This window comes from Schistocerca cancellata, chromosome 3, assembly GCF_023864275.1.
Source record: "Schistocerca cancellata isolate TAMUIC-IGC-003103 chromosome 3, iqSchCanc2.1, whole genome shotgun sequence".
NCBI classification, from domain to species: domain Eukaryota; kingdom Metazoa; phylum Arthropoda; class Insecta; order Orthoptera; family Acrididae; genus Schistocerca; species Schistocerca cancellata.
Genome location: NC_064628.1, coordinates 291,544,180 through 291,564,138, shown reverse-complemented (window position 1 = coordinate 291,564,138; position 19,959 = coordinate 291,544,180). Strand labels below are relative to the sequence as shown.

Here is a 19,959-nt window from a genome sequence, read left to right as displayed (position 1 = left end):
GTCTGATCGGTTCCTTTCTCTCCCACCGTCCTTCCTATGTCACCATCCATAACACAGATTCCTACACCTTTTTCCCCTCCGCCGGTGTGCCCCAAGGCTTCTTCCTCTCCCCCCTTCTGTACCTTTTGTACACGGCGAACATGCCGCCGCCGTCACCCCCCCGTCCACCTTCTCCAGTTTGCCGATGACACTGCCTTCCTTGCCCTTGCCCCACCCTGCAACGCTCCCAACACCTTCTCCAATCCCATCTTGACCGGTTCACTGCTTGGTGCAACCAGTGGTTGCTAAAAGGTCAATCCCTCCAAAACCCAGGCGATCATTGTAGGCAAAACCACCCCTTCCTTCCGCCTCCTTGATTTCTATCTCACCGTCTATGGCCGTCCTATCGCCCTCACTCCCACCCTTATGTACCTTGGCGTCACCCTCGATTGTCACCTCTCCTGGACTCCCCATCTCAGGACAATCCAAGCCAAGGCACGTTCCCAACTCCGTCTCCTCAAGCTCCTTTCCGGCCGTACATGGGGTCTGGACCCCTCCACGATCCTCCACACCTATAAATCCCTCATCCGCCCTATCCTTTGTTACGCCCATCCCGCCTGGATCTCCGCCCCCCCCCCCCCTACCTTTTATAAATCCCTCCAAATTCTTGAACGCCATGCTCTCTGCCTTGCCTATCGCATCCGTCTCCCCTCCCCCACGCGGATCCTGTATGATCTCATGCCCTTCCCCCACCTCCTCCTTTTCCTTGAAAGGATGCGGATCCTGTACACCTCCCGCAAACTTGATCCTCCTCACCCGCTCGTATCCCCGATCCTCTCCCGCCCCCACCCGCTGCCGCGCCTGTATTCCCACGTCCCACCTGGTCTCCATCTCTCCACCCTCCTTACCCTCTCCCAAGGTGGCTTCCGCCAGCTCCCTCTCCCTGATGATGTCCTCCTCCCTTCCATCTACCCCTCCTATCAACTTTGATCCTCCCCCCCCCCCCCCGACTCCTGTGTTTTTTCCTTAGGGTACCCTCTCTCCCTTCCCTCCCTACTCCCTTCCTCCCCTGAGCTTCCCCTACCCCCCATACCTTCATTCCTCCCCCCACCTCCACTCCCATTGGCATCTCTGCTCTCCCCTCTCCCTCCCCCACCACCTTCTTCTCCTCTTGGTAGGTCCCCAGACTCGCACACGTTAAGTGGACATTCGCGCGCCAGAGATCATCGCCCTCGGTTTAGTGTATGTGCCGTCGTGTTTGTGAATCAGTGTTTTTTGCCGCCCACGCTCCTTCGTTCGCATGTGTTGTCTAAATCGTCAGTGTTTGTGTACAGTGCCGACAGTTTTCTTGTTTGTTCGTCGAGTGTGAACAGCTTCATGTTTTTAATTATTATTGTATCTACTGTTTTTTAACCACCAGTCTGTTACTTTTCTGTCTTCTTTTTCTCTTTTATTGTACTGCTTGTGGCTGAAGAGCGGAGTACAATTTTCCGCTGCCAGCCCACCTTGTATGAGGTGCAAAATAACAATAAAGAAAAAAAAAAAAGAAGTTTCTCTCGGTCTGAACGGTGTATAAGGAATTAAGTATTATCGAAATGGTGATTTCTTGTTCCGCTTTCAATTGTACGAAGTGATGGAGTAAGGAAAGTGACTTACCATTTCACAGGTAATACGACTACCGATACAATACGATAAAAATACAGACTTAGTGCGTTTGCTAATTCGATGTGTTTGAACAGGTTTCTTCTAAAGCACCCAGAGCTGCTAAAGAAGTGTATTACTTCCGTGAAGCGGAAAGCTTTTAATCCTACGTCTTGCAGTTCTCTTTGCGGAAACCATTTCCAACAAGATGATTACGTAGTGAGCCCTGGAACGTGGAAGAAACGTCTCAAACCCGAAGCAGTGCCATCAGTTTTTGACTTTCCGGCTCATTTGATGCCACCAAATAAACAGCCACGATGACATGTTGTTAGGATTTTGAGTGACAACGAATGCTTCTCCATTTGAGGTAGCAAATTAATTTCCTTGCTATGTGTGTACTTTTTACTTTTGTGAATTTATTTCATACGAACACAAATGGGCTACATAGGTCTAAGCAATGTTGTAATACAGGTCCATATTTTTGTTTTTAGCGTTCTGTCATAGAATCTGTGCTCGATTTGCCTGCTGCAGAACCTACTGATTGCGTGGAGAATGTTGTCAATGAGGATTCTTCCGTGGAAAGCAAGTCCCAATTATCCAATGCAGAAGCTGCGAATTGTGTCAAAAACGTTAGTATAAGGATGTTTTCACACCCCCAAAGTTTTCTTATAATATTTTTTCATCAAGCCTTGAGTTATTTCAATCATATATAACGAAATTATATCTTTGTTTCAGAGTGCAGTTAGTTCTTCAGTAATTGATTGTGGTATACAGTCGAAAGTAGAAATGGAAGACAAGGCGACCGAAACTTGCAATTTTTTCTCAGACATTGTGCACGAATTAAAACATAAACTGAAGTTCGTCTGTGAAAAACTTCGAAGAAGAGAGAAGAAAGTATTTTCCATGGATGACATCATAAGTTCATTGAAGGAGAATGGGCATCTTCCTAAGAAGTTACATAATTTCCTCAATCATCAGAAAGGAACACAAGTGGAATTAGTGTGCAATTTAGTGAACAACTCTCTCTCGTCAAAGGGTAATAGATACACAACAAATATGAAAATATTTGTGATGACTGTTAACTTTTATTCACCAGCAGCATATGAATACCTGCAAAAATTAATGCCTCTGCCCCATAAATCATTGATTTCCAAATGGGTGGCAAGTGTAGACTGTGAACCTGGCTTGTTAAAAGATTTTTTTAAGTACATTGATTTGAACCCAATTGTAAGGGACCAGTTCAGCGATTCATGTCTAATTGTAGACAGTATGGCAATTAGGAAGCAAGTAGTTTGGGACCGAGGAACTAAGAAATACAGTTTTTTTTCTTTTTAGACTTTGGTGGGGAAGTTTCTCAGTCAAAAGAAGTAATAGAGGCATCTGAGGCTCTGACTTTCGTGTTTGTCTCTATTAAAGGCAAATTTAAATGCCTGATTGCATATTTCTTTATCAACGGTGTACAGGCAAATAATCAGGCCACACTGATAAAATCTGCTTTTGAGAGGTTGCATAGTTCTGGCATTAGGGTTTGGTGTGTTACATGTGATGGCTGCAAAGTAAATAAAGCACTTGGCTGTACTTTAAATTTTTCCAAGGGTGATTTTAAAAGCCACTTTCCTCATCCTGTGGAAAAATACAATGTTTATTGTATCTTTGACATGTGTCATATGATTACGTTAGCCATAAATGCTGTAGCAGAAGTATCTATCGAGTCTCCAACTAGCATTTCATTGAGCAATTGAAGAAGGTACAACAAGAAGAAGGTATGACATTTGCCAACAAACTATCAGGACAACATATAAGTTATGTGAATAGAAAAATGAATGTTTCATTAGCTGCACAGACTTTGAATTCTAGTGTGGCAGATAGTATAGAGTTTTTGAGGAGGGTTGGTGATCTAAATTTTAAAGGAAGTGAAGCAACAGTAGAATTTTTGTATTATATTGATAGGATTTTTGATATTCTGAACTCCAGAAATTCATTACGTAAAGGGTATAAGAGCCCCCTGAGACTCGACAACAAATCTTATTGGCTTGGTATTTTCAGACACTAAAAATTATATCAAAAGCTTAAAAATTATTGGTGTTCAGTTGCTGCCCCATGCAAGAAGTACTTTTGCTTTTGGGATAATTTTAGATATGCAATCAGTCAGGCACATAGCTCTGTCAAGTATGCTTCGTGTTGAATCTCCTCTGAAGTATTTTCTGACATATAAACTGTCACAAGATCACATAGAGCTTTTTTTTCCTGCATTCGGCCCAGAGGTGGTTGGAACAACAATCCAAATGCATACCAGTTCAAATGTGCCATGAGAAAGTTGCTCTTGGGTAACAGTGTCACTGTAATGAATGAAAATTGCTCAAATTTTAATGTGTGTTGTTTGCCACCTGTTTGATTTTCATGTGAGAAAGCATGTACTAGAAAGTGATGAAAGTGCTGTAGAAAATGAAATAGAGAAGTGGTGTGCACTTCTTGATGATAAGATTAAGTTCTCATTTTACAAGCAAAACATAGTCTATTATATTGCAGGGTATGTCTCATTGCGCTTGTCAAGGCAGATCACATGCAAAGACTGCCTTCACATACTGAAGCCACCAGTAGTTAAATCTGCATTAGAATGTGATGCTCTCTATGTTTTTCCCAATATAGCCAGTAAAAATGCATTTGTAAATTTTGTTAATCGGGGAGAACTGGTTAAAACAAGTGGCTGCGTATACTCTGTTGTAGAATACTCAGATAAACTGTTTCAGATGTTTGTGATTGCTGGGGATATGCGACAGAAATATATACAGGCCAAGATTTTGCATTCTGTTAAAAATAATTTGTAGATTACCCATTTCCTGCTCTTGGTCATGATTACCATTACGAAATTGGGATTGAGGACTTACATCAAACTCAACTTGTTTGTAATATTGCATCCCTGTACTCTTGCATACGCTTAAAAACATATGGGAAAAAAATGTCTGCTGAGAAAATTTTAAACAACAAATCAAGTATAAGGCAGAAGTTAAAGAAACTCATATTTTTTAATCATGTATAGTGCTCAAATTGGAAAAGATTATGTAATGGAACATTCCATGCAGATGGGTGTGACATTTTGACAGCTTTTTTAAAACTACTTTGTCCATAGATTTGTTGTTGTGTAATGATGAACTTCAAAGGACAAATCACATTGAAGTAAAATTAACTCTTTACATCCTGTGTAGATATTGTAACAAAATTATAATTGTTTATTATATAAGCTTATTTTAAGATGTTTGGTGTTACAAAATATCCACTTGCATTAAAAACAGGTGATTTGTGTGAAATTGATGGAAAAAAAGTTCTGAGACTTATTTGACAGATGGCTTTCAGTGTGAGAAAATATTTCCCTCAATAACTATGTTAACTTGAATTTGATCTAATGGAGTATGCAGTGGCCCTATGTTTCAAACAGTAATGTTTGTGTATACTCTGCAACATAAGAGCAATAAAATTGTTACTCTGTTAATTCTTGTTTTAATACTTCCTAGAATGAACACAATGTTGCAATTGACCATAAGCATTCTTTTTACTTTAGAACCATTCTAGAATAAGGGAGCCTGAGTCAGGCAAAACCGAATTCTCTGAATTTTGTCTTTATTTTGCTAGGAGGTCTTTCTATTATATTTTCCTGTGTTGGAGGGGGGAGGGGGTGTAATAAATGTTAAAAATATTTAGTTTGGTCATAGTAATAAAAGCATTTCATTTTGTTAGTTCATATGACCCACATGGAACTGAAGTTATGATGACAAAGGAAGGAATTAACATTAAGGAATCTTACTTCACAGAAATTATGTAACAATGGTTACACTTTTTGCTAGTTAAGTTAACATAAACCATTTAGTTTTCCATTAAGAGTGAAAGCAGTTGCACGAGTCACGTGTAGAACAGTTACCCATAGGGAACTAAAGTATTTTACGTTTGAGTTGTTGCAGGCCCAAAGTATTGTGCTCTTCATATTTCTATTTTAAAAAGTTTGTAACTCAAATTCACACACAATTTGGAATCTGTACATACATGTGTGTAGCAAAGTACTTTTCATGTGCCATGTGGAACCTTTAATTTTCTGGTTTAAATATAATTTATTTCATGAATTACCTTTAATACCAACAATGTCTGAATGCATTATTTACCATTTAGAAGAAGCAATATTAGTGTACAGAATAACAAACCTCATGAAAAATGGGAGAGATTGTTCTGTACTGAACTTGGAATGGCTCTTTATCAATAGCAGGTAAAAAGGGGGCTTCTATTAAATCTTCAAAGAAACCAGTCAGTACCTCTTAATTCACCATACAAGTGATACAGTAATAAAACAATTTACTTTTTTCAGAATTTCTGCTAAGTATTAAAAGTGTGAAGACCTATTCAATTAGTATTTGCTTTACCAATAACCTGTAGTACAAGCACACATAGAAGCAGGTAATTATGGGAGTAAAGAGTTATATTAAAATTAAAGATACTGACTGTTATTACTTGCTCACAAAACATTGTAGTTGCTGTACAGTTAATGCTGTAAGTGGTGTACCCAATGTGATTCCTGGAGGACATAGTATTCTGTTATCCTATGGGAGTGCACTGGTACCACACCTATTGAAAGTAAGTTTTGCTGTGGAATAGTTGTATCAGACGTCTGTACCAGAAAACAAATCTCCACTGTGACACACTTATGTTTTTGGTATGCTATTAGCTATTTATTACAGGAATACTCTAAACATGAAGGAGGGAGGGAGGGAGAGAGAGAGAATGTTACTCTCTTTCCAATTACTGTTCTATTTCTTCAAACCAATTCTGAATTTCTCAGGTTATTACATATTATTTATTGTACATTGTCCAGCAATACTTCTGTTGTTACCGGATGGTTTGTAATTTGGCACTACCTTTGTGCTACTGGTATTGGCTAGTGTACTTTTGCAGATAAGAAACTCGGCTGGACTAGAATGTCCTGTCAGTATAGAACAAATTCAGACAATATGGAACTTTTTACACTAAATTTGCAATATAATGACACCCTTGTCTCACACAGATTGTAGCAGCCATTGGGGTGCCTGTCTGGCCAGCTTCTGCAGCTTTCACTTTCAGGTTTGGTTTTTGCTTGGGCCCTATACTGACAACCAGTCATTCCAGTGACAGACACCATCTCAAAGACTGGAACCAAGATTCACAGAAATCAAATTCCATGGTTATAATTCATAGTGTAATTAATTTTGCTCACTGACATGTTTTGAATTCAATTTTAAAATAAAACCCTGGTACCAGTCATTGTTTGGGTGTCAGACTGGAAAATTACAGTTTTAAGACACCCCAACCATAAAATTAACAGCTGTGATCGATGTTATTTTCAGCAAGTTCCTTCACTTCCTACATCATCATGGATCAGTCCAATATAATATTAGTACTAGACTTAACTTCCAAATGATACAAGTCATGCATTTAAGAGGAGCCTTAACGTTGGCCTTTGTGTTTGTCTCATTTATTTATGGATTTCTTGTCTAGTATCAAAGACTGAAGCACTGTCAAAAACTGGTGCTTCTACCTTATCACTCAGTTACAATACACCATGCACGTACAGCCGTTAATAAAATCATGGCATTTAAATTTCTGATCAAAGAGAGAGCCAAATTCGTAAGTGCATGCTGCAATTAGTGTCAGCATATATGCAGGTCGGTAATGCATCACCCCAGATAAAGAAAAATAATAAAGTTTTCTGTTTATTCGTAAGTAATACTTTAACAGTTCAGTTGTAATTTCTGTTGTCAGTAGAGATGCCCCTAAGCAAATGCAAACGACGTCAACTTTTTTTTTTTTTTTTTTTTTTTTTTCAAGAGACGTTTTCACTGTTTTCCACACTTGATTTTCCGAATTATACCTGTAGTTAAAAGCTTTGGCAAGTAAGGTAATTTGTTGACCTCCATTGAATCTTAGTGTTTTAAAACGGGCAAATAAGTAAAGCACTCATAAAATTAATAGTAAACGATTTATAGGTCAGCTTGTCAAACTTCCAAAACTCACTCGAATTTACGAATTTCATAGCAGAACTGGCACTGTTTTTTCTCGCTAGATTAGAGATACTTCATTATGTTGATGTGTAGATATCTAGAACATCCAATATAAAAGACTTATGAGGGCGCAAAACGAAAAACATTTTCATCCGTGTTTTGACACTTCGTTTTTTGCCAAATTCAGATATGGCGGACACCAGTAGAGGTGGCAAAAAATAACGTAACTGATAGTAATAACCGGTTACTGAGAAGTAACGGTTACTGCGATAACCGTTCCTCTGATACAGGCCATTATTTCAATAACTGTCTAATGTCAACAGTGCCTTGCACCATCTGTTGATCGAAGATCGTACTACGCTTTCCCGTCAACTCATCGGAGATCTGGCTAGGAACTAGGGAGAGGGTAGACCATTTGGAAGGCGTTCTATAGGCCATGGGAATAACTGTGAGACTGCGCGCCATCTGTTGATAAGAACTGTGTACTATATAGTGCGTCTTCGTTACTTTTAGCACAAACAATTAAATAAAGTTAATGTCCGAGCGGTGGCTGATAGGAGCTGCAGTACAAGCATTAACAAGTACGGTCGTTCCCTTAATCCACCGCCTCATATGTCAATTTAGCTTGGACGGGCAGTATAAAGAGAGGTACCATAAGGAATTCGAGCGACTATGGAAATAACAGTCCTCTGGCAGTTATCGTTATTGGCTCACAGTTCTCGCTCTCTGGCAATTATCGGGCTATCATTACAGGTACCCTGGAAGCTGGTAACGGAATAACTGTGTGGTTGTGTTCCTGACACAGTGACTCCAGTCTTAGACCCCGGTGATATTTCAGAGACGATAGTTACAGGAGCGAACAAATATTTACGTATTTCTTCGGAAATAGCCGCTGGCCATCGCGAATGACAAATAACATGTCAGGAATAATAACATAATACAGTTGAATATAATAATTATTATACTCATCATTTGTCAGGAGATTGTCAAAATATGTGAATATGTTACAGTAACTGCTAATATTTACAGAATTGATACACGGTCAGAATAAAACACAGTTACGTACTTTTAATAAATTTATCATACACAGAATACCCGATCTTGACTGCTGCAACCAAGTGCTGTCAAAACTGAAATATAGCAGAATTTTTACCTAAGCTGGTCTATCAGTCTCTGTTACGATATTCATCTACAGAGTAGGAGGGGTCAGTGGAAGCGTCCGATTCCACACGTGTGCTTTGACGTAAAAACGTGTTGTGGTGTGTGAATGTCATTACGGTACGGTGTTTATGAGTTGGTTTTTGTGTGTGTTGGGGGGGGGGGGGGGGAGCGGGGGGGGGGGGCTGGCCGATCTAGTTTGCAGTGCCGAAATTTGCTGGTGGTAATTAATTTTTTTTTTATAGCTGTGATGTTTTGTGTATTTATGGAGTATTGAATGTGATTTAATTTATGTAGAGATGATTGATTTGTGGACTTTTGAGATTGTAGATTTACTTTTCGCAGTTGTAGGTGTTGGTTTTTTGGCATCAGTAGCTGTGGTGGACCTATATAGGTCACCGGAAATGACCGATTCCCATTTTCATAGTTGTACGTGTTGATGTTTTGCTATCGTCATCTGGGGTTTACCTATGTAGGTCGAGGGAAATGTCCGATTCAAATTTTCGTGCTTTTAGTTGTGGGTATTGGTGTTTTGCTATGGTCACCTATGGTTGACCTATAGTGTTCAAGGGAAGTGTCTGGTTGCTGCAGATTTTTGTTGGTGTAGCAGAATGCTGTATTTTTTTCTTTTTGTTCTTCATTTTGTGTTTTGGGATCATGGTGTGTTTTTTTTACTAGCTTGTCCTCACCCTAAAACCCCCAACTTCCCGCAGTTGTCCCGTTGGTTTGATTGTATTTTTGGTGGTTGATGTTATTGTATTATTTATATGTATCTTCGTGTTTGTTGCCATGTGTGTGTGTGTGTGTGTGTGTGTGTGTGTGTGTGTGTGTGTGTGTAGTGGCGTCAAGGACACACTTAAAATAGCCATTTCCGGCATATTGATGACGGGTGGAATCAGACACTTCTGTATCAAAAAGTCTTTCAAACACACTGTAAACCGTGCTTTATCTGAAACCAAGTTTTTAATGGTTGCTGACTCTGGCAGTTTATTGAAAATGCATGTTCCTGAATATTGGACCCCTTTTGGACCAAGGTAAGTGATTTTAGGTCTTTATGTAGATTGCTGTTCCTATTTCTAGTACTGATATTATATATTGAGCTATTGGTTGGAATTTATACCACAAACGATTTTTATTACACGCTTTTACATGCAAAAAACTTTTGCTACATTTGATGAGTTACCACAGAATATGCTGCATTATGAAATAATAGAGTGAAAAAATGTGGTATGCCCTTTCCAACTGAATTTATTATCGAGTTGTAGTCCCAGAAATGTAACACTGTCAACCTTTTCGATTTGCATGTCTTCATATGTTATAAACGTGCTGTAGCTGGAGAAATCGAGCAGTTTCCAAATCTCACATAAAACTTGGATTAGCGTACTCACACTTTCCCCAATAGGACTATCTTTAACATCACAGGAGTAAACGAATCTGTCACATTACGTAGATTTTTTGTTGTATTACAAGGCTGTACACTTTATTCTATTATGTGTGCAGCACAAGAAATTAAACTTCGAATTTAACCTACAGTACTCAGTTTACATATTACTTCATACTTAAAAACGCACGTTGTTAACATTTTACTTAAACAGTGCTGTGGCGAAGTTCCGCATACTTTCTGATGCAGCTGCGAAGATAATGAGTCGTATGAATAAAACGGAGAATATACTTTATACTCAGATGTTCGGAGAAAGTTCTCTGGTTGGCATGAATAAAGCGAGTCTGAGAATATACTTCACCCGAGTATGTTCTCAGTGTGGGTTGAAGGGTGGGGGAAGTTGCTCAAAGCAAAGTATATTCTCCGATTTCGTATGAATAAAGCCAAAGACGTTTCTCACAAGCGGAGAACCATGGAGGTATTATACCTCCATGCGGAGAACATTCTCTGTTTTTGTGAGTGAGCTCCATAGCATACTTCGAGGTGAGTGAGTTGTGTTGTGATTAAGCGTTACCGAGTGTTTTTAGCGAAAATGGCGGAATTCATGTTTCTTGAAAGGCAAAAAAAGATATATGTAGTACGCAGGAACACAGAAGAAAGGAACTGTAGAAGCTTGTATAGATTTAACAGTCAAAACATTAATTGGCTGGCGAATCACTTTCTTCCGGAAAATCACGAAAGAAGAGGAGGCGCCCTTTCCAATGAATGCAAAATGAAAATATTTTGCGCTATTTAGCGGATCCAGGCTTTCATATAGGTGTAGGAGAAGATTTGGGAGTACACCAGACTACAGTATCACTAACATTTTCGTATGTTCTGCAACAGGTCAACAGGAAAGCACCGTTGTGGATCAGATTTCCGAGAAATATTAACGAACTAGAAACAGTGAAAGTTAAATGGCAATCGAGATACAAGTTTCCATGTGCGGTAGGGGCCCTAGACTGCACTCACATACCTATAATGAAACCTTCTTCACATGGAGACGAATACGTCAATCGAAAGGGCTTTCCATCTATAAACGTGCAGGTGACGTGTGACTACAGTGAAATGTTTACGAGTGTTGATGCTTCATGGCCAGGGTCTGTACATGACGCTAGGATATGGAGAAACTCCGATGTCTATCGTATATTGCGTGAGAACCAGTGCAACGCCCTAATTTTAGGAGACGAAGGATATGGCATTGCACCGTGGTTAATGACACCATTTCAAAATCCCGAAACACCTGATGAGAGGGCATACAACAGACTTCACTCTAAGGAAAGGGTGATAATCGAACGGTGCTTTGGACAGGTGAAAAGGCGTTTCCCAATTCTGCAAAATAAAATAAGGCTTGCCCAAACAAAAATACCCAGTGTGATAATAGCCTGTTTTGTTTTGCACAACGTAGCAAAACATGTAGGGGATGAGGATTTTGAGGCACCTAGTGATGACGACAACAATCTTCCAGTACTGGGAGAAGAGGAAGCAGCAAACGTACGTGTACGTGGAACAAATAGAAGACGGGAAATTGTAAATGTAATACGACAACTGTAATGTATGGGTGTCTGCCCAAACATTGAATAATTAAACCCAATTTGATATTTTTTGTAATTACAGTAATTATTCCCTCATGAAAATAATGCACAGTGCTCTGATGTTACGTAATAAAATGCTGTTAAATAGTGTTTTTTTTTTTCATTCTCTGTCATCGATTTTACTTTCAACAAAAATTGTTTACCATGTAACTATTCAAACTGGAACAGAGATACTAGCCTACTGTAAATAGCTTTGGACACAACAGGTTAACATGAACTGCTGGAACCTTAATGTAATTTCTGTACTGTAACTTCAGCAGATTGATGGCACAAGTTTTTATTTTACTTTACCCAAATTGTTCCAAGGATGTGGTGAAGGTATTTGCCATGTGCTACAGTGAATAAGTGCGCAACTGTCTAACCTGCAGCATTTAAAATACAAATAAGTTAGCCATACTCTTTTTGCTTTACTTTACGGTACCAGAAATTGTTTCAAGGATGTGGTGAAGATATTTGCCAGGTGCTACAGTAAATAAGTGCACAACTGTCTAACCTGCAGCATTTAAAATACAAACAAATTACTCTTTTTGCTTTACTTTACCAGAAATTGTTTCAAGGATGTGGTGAAGATATTTGCCAGGTGCTACAGTAAATAAGAGCACAACCGTCTTACCTGCAGCATTTAAAATAGAAACAACTTACTCTCATTGCCATTTAAATGAGGGACATTCACTGTTTTCCACTCTTCTCCCTTGTCACGCTCAGAAAGGGTGGTGTGGTGGTGGGAGAAATGAGCAGTGAAGCCAAGCATTTTGGCACTCGGGCTCTGACGTGGCTTGCGAGCCGAAATCATGGCCATCCCTGATCTAGGCCAAGCATCTGTAATCTACATCTACATTCATACTCCGCAAGTCACCCGACAGTGTGTGGCGGAGGGCACTTTGAGTACCTCTATCTGTTCTCCCTTCTATTCTAGTCTTGTACTGTTCGTGGAAAGAAAGATTGTCAGTATGCCTCTGTGTGGGCTCTAATCTCTCTGATTTTATACTCATGGTCTCTTCGCGAGATATACGTAGGATGGAGCAATATACTGCTTGACTCCTTGGTGAAGGTATGTTCTCGAAACTTCAACAAAAGCCCGTAGCGAGCTACTGAGCATCTCTCCTGCAGAGTCTTCCACTGGAGTTTATCTATCATCTCCGTAACGCTTTCGCGATTACTAAATGATCCTGTAACAAAGTGCGCTGCTCTCTGTTGGATCTTCTCTATCTCTTCTATCAACCCTATCTGGTACGGATCCCACACTGGTGAGCAATATTCAAGCAGTGGGTGAACAAGTGTACTGTAACCTACTGCCTTTGTTTTCGGATTGCATTTCCCTAGGATTCTTCCAATGCATCTCAGTCTGGCATCTGCTTTACCGGTGATCAACTTTATATGATCATTCCATTTTAAATCATTCCTAATTGCCTACTCCCAGATAATGCTGGCCAACTTTTCAAAAGACTTGTAAAGTGGGACCGGGACAAAGAAGCAGTCAGCATTGCCGTTCTTCCTGTACACACAACTCTCATTGCCAGCCACAAGGCAACCCTCACCTGCACCACAAGAGGTCACGGTGAACATGGACCTAATTTCCTCTGCATAACATGTGACTGGAACGAGTCCACAATGTATACTGGAGTGGGCATCCTATGCACTGGGCAGCCCATGAGCTTTCATACTGCCACCTTAAGGACTCTCCTCTGGTAGTTGGGTAGTACACTGAAAAACTGTCATGTTCGTCCTGCAAAACAGCCATGTTTGCACCTAACAGATGTGCATATTGAGACTGTAGCCAGTTTACTGGCGAGTGTGGAGGCTGTGGCCAAGATTTGTGTAACTGAGGAGCTGTTCTTGGTGCTTCACTTGCCATGCTCAATTCTTGTCTTGCCACTGTCGGGCATCCTCCCTGCTCCTCCATAGGGAATTTGCAGGCCAGGACCCATTGCGCTACACAGACACCCACGTCTGCTGAGGTGTAATAACTGGCTCAGGTGTGGATACCTGTCATCTGTGGAGGTGAGAACCAGACATTAATCAGTGACCCATGGCGGCACCACAAACTGACTGGCTACTAGTATGGGTTCGATGAAAAGTTACAGGGAATCCTCATCATTACACCACTGTGGCACTCGCCAGTGAACCTGCAGCCAAAGTTGTGCCACATAAACTGCAGCTAACACAAACGGGGAGGTTGCTGATGGTGCAGGAAGTTAATTGTGATTAAGAAACACTCTTTATTGATGAGACAGGAGAGAGTCAGATAGTGTAGGAGAACTGTAACAGCAGGAGCAGATCATAGTTAATGTACAGACTGCGAACTCGTACTCCACCCTGGAAAATGAGGATGTGGAAGGCGAGAGCAAAGTGCAGATGGTTAGGCATAAGAGAAAGAAGCGGGTACTGCCAATTGCCTACATTACAAAGGGAATCTCAGTTTTTCTCAAGAAGTTGCAGGAGGGAATGAAGGGGCAACTGACGGCGGTCTACCGCCCTATGACAACAAAGATACAGACAGACACCGTTGAGGACTATCAGAAGGTTAAGAGTGAACTCGAAAAGAAAGAGACTAAGTTCCACAAATATTCGATAGACCCCAAGTAACCTCTGAGAGTAGTACTAGAGAATCTACCTGTTGGTGCTGAGGCGGAAGAAAGAGTTAATAGAGGAAGGGTTCATGGTGTCATCCGTACACCAATTCTCGAAACTTGCCTCAATAGGAGAGGAAAATTAGAGCCACAATAGGGATCTGGTCGTCTTGGAGGCGTTAGAAAGTAATGATGAGGCACAAAGAGTTTTTAAATTGTGACACCTACTGAGCTTCTGGATAACGGTAGACCAGTACAATGAGCCTGAAGGTCCTGGCCGGTCACAGGAGCCAGAAATTTAATCACTGTATTAAGAACAGCAACCTACAGCTGAGATGTGTTAAATGTGCGACTCCCACCTCACCAAGCTATGCAAGCGGAAGAGTGTAGCAACTGGGACTGTTGATATTTTTTGTGAAGAAATAGCACATTAGTTGCATTAAAATTTTGTTTTTTAATGGAACGGGTTTGCTAGTTCCTCACATCAGAAAATTTGTTATTACATTCACACCTCCACCCCCAGTGCAATCGGACTTCTTCTTTTGTGCCACATACACTTGTTTCACACAGACAAAGAGAAATACTGGATGTGATGAAAGCTCAAGAGGTAGTAAGACTCCTGCACACAGTAAAAGTAAAATTATGTTCTACTACAATTTCAAAACTACAGCTTCAAATACGTACCAAAAATTGTGAAAAAAATATAATATAAAATAAAAATATTGGCACTCAATATAGAAATTTTAATATCAATATATTGGGGGAAAATATTGATATTTTATCAACAGCCCTAGTGGCAACCTCAGTCTGTGCCAGCTGTAAAGGCTCTCACCCAGCTGATTACCATGACTGTGAAGTATGTCAGACATTGATACAAAACCATAGGGTGTGGAAAACTGCCCCTACAACCACGGCTGCTTCAAGTTTGCATTCAAACTCGCCAACAGGCAAAATTCCAACTGTGACCTGGCTAATTCCCAGCTACAGCAGAAGGTAGAAAAGCCTTGACCCCCCCCCCCCCCCTGCAATGCTTCTACTGCAGTGGTGCCCCTTATGATTGTACAGGAGACAACCCTGTCCCCACTGCCACCACCAATACCTACCACACCCACACCACAGGTATCACCAGCACACAAGTTCTAAAAGAGGTCGCTGTAGCAGCAAATGTTGCAACAGTCGCAGCACAGGAGCCGTCTCAGGTGGACAGCAATCTCTGAAGTTTTCCAAGGGAACTCAGATACATCGGGACACTGCAGGGCTCAGTCTGGGAGCAATAGTCCAAAAAGTGAGAAGAATGATAGCAGCAGACCGTGTTGTGAAAACTGATTCGCAAAAATGCTGATAATTGCAGAAGCAGCTGCACTCTTCTTTAATGGACTGAAACGGAAGAAGAGAGTTTAAACTATTAACATGGAATGCCACAGCATATTGTCCAAAAACACACAGTTAAGAGTTCTTTCTAGAATGGCACGCTAAAGATGTCGCCTACATACAAGAGACACATCTATCACTGACTGATCAATTTAAGGTGTGTAATTACTCAGTCCACAGGGTCAATTGGCAAGTTTACACAGGTGGAGGAGTCACTATACTTGTAAGGTGGAGGATTTGCCACCAAACAATCGATATGCAAAATCGCTGCAACCGAGCTAAAATTGGCAATCAAATTATTAAGACAGTCTTGGCATACAAACCTTCACAAAGAAATTATGGTCCACAGGACCTTCAGAGTTTGTGCGGCATTGATGAAAGAGTTATAATAGCAGGGAACTTGAACTCCAGATATGTGGAGGGGGCTGCAACACTACAAATGGTGGTGGTTGGAGATTAAAGTGGTTTATTAATGCTATCCCCAAGTGGGGATAATTGCTCCTGATGAGCCTACTCACATCCCATGTGACCCTCACTGTACACCAGGAATCCTACATGTCTTCCTGTGCAAGGGTCTGCCATGGATGGCTGCGCCAATGCTCCATTATGAGCTGAACACAAACCACAGTCTGGTTGTCCTGGAATGTGCCAATTGTTGCTTGCTTAGGCAGCCTGAAGCCCAGGTAAAACAAAAGACTGATAAGAGTACAGAGGTCTCTACTGGTAAGAGAAACTCAGGAATGCCTAATAAGATGTAAACCATGTATGGAAGATAATGAAAATGCAGAAGGCTACTCCCAGGGTAGACAGGCCACTCTAAGGTCCGAATGGACAAGTATATGATGATGAGGAAAAGGCAAAAATAGTGGTGACATCACTAAATTCACAGTTCAATACTAACGTCATTGAAGATGACAAGAGTGACAGGCAGGAAGAAATAAGTCACATGAGTAGCTCAATGGAAGCAAGAGAGGACAGATACACAATTTACACTGGTTTCTGATTGATTTGTGTGTGCCTAAATCAGACACTTAGGGAACAATAAATCCTCCAGTCTGAACAAGGTCTGCTTCCTATATCTGAATCACCTGCCTCCTTCCACAATCACCTACCTCACCACACTATACAACCAGTGCCTCTCCCTAACCTACTTCCCAACTGCCTGGAGAACTGGTCAGGTCATAACCCCACCTAAACCCAATAAGAACCTTATCTCTCTGCAAAGCTATTGACCCATTTCACTCCTGTGCTTTCTTGGGAAAGTACTAGAGTGCCTTATCCCACAGCCCAATCAAAATTCCTACAAGGCAATAACATTTTCATTCCCGAGCAGTTTGGATTCCATTACAAACACAGTACCATCCACCGACACCTGCATCTGGTCGAACACATGTGCATGATGAGATACTGGAAACAAAACACAGGAGTGGTCTTTCTTGACATCGAGAAAGCATTTGACAAAGTCTGACATAATGGCTTAATTTACAAGTTATTCCAGTTCGACATTCCAGGATGTATGGTCAACATGACTGATTCATTTGTGGTGGGTAGGCAGCACTACATAAGGTGCGGGAAGCATCTACATCTACATCCATACTCCGCAAGCTACCTGACGGTGTGTGGCGGAGGCTACCCTGAGTACCTCTATCGGTTCTCCCTTCTATTCCAGTCTCGTATTGTTCGTGGAAAGAAGGATTGTCGGTATGCTTCTGTGTGGGCTCTAATCTCTCTGATTTTATCCTCATGGTCTCTTCGCGAGATATACGTAGCAGGGAGCAATATACTGCTTGACTACTCGGTGAAGGTATGTTCTCGAAACTTTAACAAAAGCCCTTACCGAGCTACTGAGCATCTCTCCTTCAGAGTCTTCCACTGGAGTTTATCTATCATCTCCGTAACGCTTTCGCGATTACTAAATGATCCTGTAACGAAGCGCACTGCTCTCCGTTGGAGCTTCTCTATCTCTTCTATCAACCCTATCTGGTACGGATCCCACACTGCTGAGCAGTATTCAAGCAGTGGGCGAACAAGTGTACTGTAACCTACTTCCTTTGTTTTCGGATTGCATTTCCTTAGGATTCTTCCAATGAATCTCAGTCTGGCATCTGCTTTACCGACGATCAACTTTATGTGATCATTCCATTTTAAATCACTCCTAATGCGTACTCACAGATAATTTATGGAATTAACTGCTTCCAGTTGCTGACCTGCTATTTTGTAGCTAAATGATAAGGGATCTATCTTTCTATGTATTCGCAGCACATTACACTTGTCTACATGGAGATTCAATTGCCATTCCCTGCACCATGCGTCAATTCGCTGCAGATCCTCCTGCATTTCAGTACAATTTTCCATTGTTACAACCTCTCGACACACCACAGCATCATCTGCAAAAAGCCTCAGTGAACTTCCGATGTCATCCACAAGGTCATTTATGTATATTGCGAATAGCAACGGTCCTATGACACTCCCCTGGGGCACACCTGAAATCACTCTTACTTCGGAAGACTTCTCTCCTTTGAGAGTGACATGCTGCGTTCTGTTATCTAGGAACTCTTCAATCCAATCACACAATTGGTCTGATAGTCCATATGCTCTTACTTTGTTCATTAAACGACTGTGGGGAACTGTATCGAACGCCTTGTGGAAGTCAAGAAACACGGCATCTACCTGTGAACCCGTGTCTATGGCCCTCTGAGTCTCGTGGACGAACAGTGCGAGCTGGGTTTCACACAACCGTCTTTTTCGAAACCCATGCTGATTCCTGCAGAGTAGATTTCTAGTCTCCAGAAAAGTCATTATACTCGAACATAATACGTGTTCCAAAATTCTACAACTGATCGACGTTAGAGATATAGGTCTATAGTTCTGCACGTCTGTTCGACGTCCCTTCTAGAAAACGGGGATGACCTGTGCCCTTTTCCAATCCTTTGGAACGCTACGCTCTTCTAAAGACCTACGGTACACCGCTGCAAGAGGGGGGGCACTTAAGTACAACCAGGGATGCTGTGGCAGAGCGCTCAGTTCTGGGCCCCACGTTATACACTCTATTAACCAAGGCTGTGCCAAAGTTGGCAGGTGGAGAGATAGCATGGTACGGCAATGATATGGCGGTTTACAAAATTAGCAGCAACCTCAACTTGATAGCATGAAAACTACAGGAGGACCTTGACAAAATTGTAAAACGTTGCAACATATGGAAAATCAGGATAAATCCTGAGAAATCTATAGCTGTTGTGTTCACGAGAAAGTTGACACTCCCAAAAAAAGACAGATTTCTGCAGCCAACAAAGAAATAGAATGGAGCAATTCAGTTGCTTATCTTGTGCTGGGTAAATGCTTAATCTTCACAAAGCAGATAGATAGATCTGGGAGCAGAGGTTGCACTACTTTTATCCAACTATACTCGCTCCTAAATGGTTGGGGGCTTAACATAGAGACGAAACAAAGAATACACAGGTCTGTTATCCTCCCTATTTTCCAAGGATCTGAGGTTTTGTCAATGGCTACATATTGGCACCTTCAAAAGCTTCAGAGGCTCCAAAACAGAATTTTCTGTATCATCGCCGACGCAGTAACTAACCAGACAATTTATGGCATAACAGTTGCAGACAAATGGTCATACATACAAACATCATTTAGATAAATACACAAACGCTATTTCTCAAAATACCATTCAGCCATACTAGAAGTCAGACAGGCAAATCCCTGTGGTACTTCAGTGGAATATAAATATAGATAGGCAGAAGCTGGAAGGTGTTCACATGGGTGACGAGAATGTGGGACAATGATGAACACACATCAATAACAGTTACTGCATAATAAAACTAACAATATGTTAGGGTGTGTTGACATGGACCACAAAAACTGAAAGGCGGGCGCAGATTATACGATGTATTTTGCACTTACCTGGGGATGAACTCAGCTATATGCTATCTGCTCCTGGTGTAGTGCTGGATGATGGAGTTTACAGTGTGTGAAATGAGACACCTGTTTGCCCACTTCACTGACACACACACGAAGGAATTCACAGTTTCGACACGCGAGAGTCAATGGTAGGCTGGCGTGTTCCAACTGTCTTGAAATGTGGGATGGCACTCCTAATTTGTCATTGCAAATGCTTTGTTTGCCTTCATTATAGAATTGAATTATATGTTTACAACAATAAAACATGCCCTGGAGAGAGACTCACATTGTGCATATTG

The 19,959-nt window shown here is 41.1% G+C and overlaps 1 long non-coding RNA gene across 1 annotated transcript; it reads left to right on the top strand.

Annotated features, from left to right (window-relative positions):
* Positions 1-1,823: 1,823 nt before the first annotated feature.
* Positions 1,824-5,083, top strand: LOC126174985 (uncharacterized). The gene is made up of 3 exons (XR_007535504.1): positions 1,824-1,987; positions 2,112-2,249; positions 2,356-5,083. It is a non-coding gene; the product is annotated as an uncharacterized LOC126174985 (long non-coding RNA).
* The last annotated feature ends 14,876 nt before the right edge of the window (positions 5,084-19,959 follow it).